The sequence below is a fragment of the Triticum aestivum genome, chromosome 6D, assembly GCF_018294505.1.
Source record: "Triticum aestivum cultivar Chinese Spring chromosome 6D, IWGSC CS RefSeq v2.1, whole genome shotgun sequence".
In the NCBI taxonomy this organism is placed as follows: domain Eukaryota; kingdom Viridiplantae; phylum Streptophyta; class Magnoliopsida; order Poales; family Poaceae; genus Triticum; species Triticum aestivum.
This window is the reverse complement of record NC_057811.1, coordinates 179063211-179067598: the sequence shown is the minus strand read 5'-3', so window position 1 is coordinate 179067598 and position 4388 is coordinate 179063211. Positions and strand designations below refer to the sequence as shown.

The following is a 4388-nucleotide window of genomic DNA, read 5'->3' as shown; positions in this document are numbered from 1 at the left end:
CCGTGGTAATGTTAAGAAACTAGAGTCTGAGAGCAATTTCAACGTACGCTCGTGTGACAGATAAATTATGATATCTTAATCTGAAATGGTCACGAGGTTACGTAAAAGACGGTGACGAATTACCACTAGTTTAAGTGATCGGCTATCGTGTGAGAAGAAGTAAGAACAAAATGCTTGTTGTTATCCGATCTTCTTGCTTGGCATCTTGACCACTAAGCTCTGGATCACTAAGTCAATCCCCGACTTTGGTAGGAGTACCTAATTTTATACGAGCAAATTATGAAGATCCGGAACCAGTGTACGCTTTAGTTTAATCCGGAGGAGTGTACTTAAGGACAAGCTCGGCGTTTATCCCGTACAGCATGCTACAGTGCAGCTAAACCGAGTCACAGTCAGAACTGGGAGCTGGAACAATGGAGCTCATCACCACCGCCTGGTCATCCTTTCCCCTGTTCATTGCCCTCTCCCTGGCCCTCGCCGCCTCGGTCCTCTTCTTGCTGCACGGCCGTCACGGGCGCCCGAAGAAGGGGACAGGCAAGGCTCTCCCTCCCGGCCCGCCGGGGCTGCTCTTCCTGGCCAGGTTCCTGGCACTCCGGCGATCCGTCTTCCACCTCGGCCCGATCCTCCGCGACCTGCACGCGCGCTACGGCCCCGTCATCTCCGTCCGCCTCTCCCGCACGCTCGTCTTCGTCGCCGACCGCCGCCTCGCGCACCGCGTGCTCGTCCAGGGCGGCGCCACCTTCGCCGACCGCCCGCCGCTCTCCGACCCCGGGCTGCTCTTCACCTCCGGCGCCCGCGACATCAGCACCTCGCCCTACGGCGCCTACTGGCGCATGGTCCGCCGCAACCTCGCCGCCGAGGCCCTGCACCCGTCCCGCGTCGCGCTCTACGCGCCGGCGAGGCGGCGCGCGCGGGACTCGCTCGTCCGCGACCTCCTCCGCGCGCGCGGCGCTGGCGATGACGTCGCGGTGAGGCCGGCGTTCCGGCGCGCCATGTTCGAGCTGCTCGTGTACATGAGCCTCGGCGCAAGGCTTGGGACGGAGACGCTCGAGGAGGTCCAGGAGCTGCAGCTGCGGATCCTGCGCTCCATCACCAGCTTCCCCATCTTCTCCTTCTTCCCGGCGCTCACCAAGCGGCTCTTCCGGCGGCGGTGGAACGGGTACGTGGCCGTGGGCCGCAGGCAGGACGAGATCTTCCTCCCGCTGATCCGCGCCAGGCGAGAGCGGGGCGCTGACGGCCCTCCGTGCTACGCCGACTCCCTCCTCGCGCTGCGCGTGGCCGAGGAGGGCGGCCGCCCGCTCACGGACGCCGAGGCGGTCTGCCTCTGCTCCGAGTTTTTGAACGGCGGCACCGATACAACGGTCACCTCACTAGAGTGGATCATGGCGGAGCTGGTGAACCGCCCCGACATGCAATCCAAGGTGTACGAGGAGGTCAGAGACAAGCCAGAGCTCGACGACGGGGACCTGCAGTCGATGCCGTACCTAAAGGCCGTGGTGCTCGAGGGGCTCCGGCTGCATCCGCCGGGCCACTTCCTCCTCCCGCACGGTGTGCAGAGCGATGGCGCGGAGGTCGGGGGGCACGCGGTGCCCAGGGCGCGGAGGTCAACTTCCTGGTCGCCGACTTCGGGCGCGACGAGGCGGCGTGGACGGCAGCGAAGGAGTTTCGACCGGAGCGGTTCTTGGACGGCGGCGAGGGGTACGGCGTGGACCTCACGGGGAGCAGGGAGATCAAGATGATGCCTTTCGGTGCTGGCCGCAGGATGTGCCCGGGATACACGCTTGGCATGCTGCACGTGGAGTACTTCGTCGGCAGCCTCGTGAGGGAGCTGGAGTGGCTGCCGGCGGTGGAGGGGCAGGAGGTGGACATGACCGAGGAGCTGGATTTCACCACCGTGATGAAGCATCCGCTCCGTGCTCGCGTTGTCCCGAGGCCTTGATCAAGTCACTAGCAATTGTGATGCTGATAGATTCTGAAAGAAGAATCAAAATCAGTCATGGTGTCGCTGTTTTATGTCTTTTGAGTGCTTTCATTTTCAGCATTGTCGTCGTATGTGTAATAGTGTAGCGCATGTTCTTGCGAGGTATGGTTATGGTTTGGCCGAGGCCCCTGTTGTTTGGGGTGAGTTTGTGCCGGAGTTTGTTTCTGTTCTGGTAGCCAGTGATATTGCTGGGTCCAGTGTTTAAATGAAAACTTTTTTTTCAAAAAAAAAATCAGTCATGGTGTCTGCGTGTCCTCTAAAAGATGTGTTAAGAGTGTGTTTGGTTTGAGGATCAAAAGTCTTCGGGGCTGTTTGGTTCTAGGCCTTCCGTTGCCACACTTGTCATATTGTCAAGCTTACTTAAGTTTAGTTCATCAAAATGAAAACCAAAAGTTGGCAAGTCTAACGGTCTCAAAAGCTTTGGTGCATTGGATGCACAAATCACTTTCTATCACTGGATATGTTCTCGCCCATAAGGAATAGGCGGACAGTGAAAGCCCTATTCTAATCCCGAGCTCAAATTCCCTAATAAACAGTAAAATAAAAAACAATAGTAAGAAAGTTCAAAAAATTCTGAATTTTTTCTGATAAAATTTGACAAATGTTTTGTATGCTTGCAAAATTTCAACTCGAAATGACATTCGTGGAAGGCATGACCAAAAAAAAGAGCACTCCTAAATGTTTTCAAAACTAGCATTTTTGGAACATCGATTTTGTTTTTTTTGCAACGACTTCCAAGAATGTCATTTCGTGCTGAAATTAAAGTTTACCAAAAAAATTAGAATGTTTTGAATACTTTTACTTATTATTATTTTTTCCAATTTTACTGTTCATCCGGAAGCAGAGCTCGGGAACAGATACTCCATGTCCCGACCAGAGAAGCTATTGTCATCGACCAACACTTGCCACCAGGGACAAGATGGTGAAATCATCACAAGCCTTTTATGGCACATGCTCAGTGACGTATAAAACTTCTTCTTGTTTTCCTCTCCTAACCTTACGTGGCTACGGCAAACTCTCCCTTCTAGACTTCACGGACGAGCTCGTGGATTCGCCTTCCCTCTGACGCTTCTGCGGCCAGTGACGGGGAGGGGATTTTCGGTGCCTTCACCCCGATTAATAGTTTAGGTTAGAGTTTTTTAGTCCTCGCAGGTGTACTGGTCGGGCAGATGGCGGCGCTTCCTCTTCGAGCTCATCTTCCGTGCTCCGATACTCTTCGAGTTTGCTTGTCTGGACGTAATCTACGTAGCTCCGGCGTAGACTTCTATCGTCTCATTGGGACAGTGAGGTTAGGGTTTCTCGTCACGTGGCGAGATTTGTTGTCAGGTGCTTCAGATCCATGCAAAGGTTCAACGGCGATGAATGCGGCTCCATGGCGCTAATCCTTAGCGGCACGTGCACGAAGACTTCCCGGTTATCATCGACAAGGTCAAGCCGGCTCCAGTAGGGGAGTGGCGACAACGACGCGTTAACGGCTCGTTCTAATGGCAGTAATGATCATTCATTGATCTCGGAATCTCAATTGTGTGTATTTACAGTCATGCACATTAGAATTTCATGTTCAAAGGCGATGCCAGTGAATTGCATGCAGATCGAAGATGTTTGAAGGAGTTGCAGGCGACAAGAGGCCAGTTTCAGAAGCGTCTTATCTTTCAAAAGTTTCACAGGCTTGATCCCTTCAGTGCAGGAGAGTCAAGCCATTGAAGCTTGAAATCCTTCCGGTGCATGAAACCCAGATTCCATCAGGCATTGATTCTACAATAAACCAGGCCCTTGCTGATAAGGCCAGGTCAGTGTAGTCGTCTCTTATGGGCAGCAGAATATTTGCTTCTTGACCGAGCTTCCTCTTCTTTCTAAGAAAAAAAACTATTATCCCTTGTAGTCAAACAAGTGGCAGGTGATAAAGCTTTATTATTGATGGATATTAAGGGATAAAGGGAAGCTGGTTGGCTGATGGGTACGTTGATAGTTTGACTTGATTTTGAGATGGATTGCTACGTAACTGTGCGTGTTTGGGCTAGTTGAAGGGAACCCCCCTCTCTTCTGTTCTGCTCATCTTCTTCTTTGTCATCCGCGTGCACAGTTGCACACCATCCTCAGAAGCCCACACGTCTCCTCCACACAATGGAACTCGCAAGGTCCTTCATGCTCGCCTTGCTTACCCTTCTCCCATGGCTCGCCGCCGGTTCCCTAGCCGACGACCGCCTCGCGCTCATGTCGTTCATGTCAGGCATGACAGCCAACTCATCCGTAGCTCTTGCACGGTCGTCGTGGGGCAACCGCTCCATTCCGACGTGCGAGTGACGTGGCGTGACGTGTGGCCAGAGTGGCCGCCGCCGCGGCCGTGTGGTGGCACTGGACCTCCCCGGGAACCGGCGGCACATGGAACAATTTTCTGACTGATCAT

At 53.9% G+C, this 4388-nt stretch overlaps 1 pseudogene; it reads left to right on the top strand.

Annotated features, from left to right (window-relative positions):
- The first annotated feature begins 293 nt into the window (after positions 1–293).
- Positions 294–2163, top strand: LOC123141412 (cytochrome P450 89A2-like; annotated as a pseudogene).
- Positions 2164–4388: the final 2225 nt, after the last annotated feature.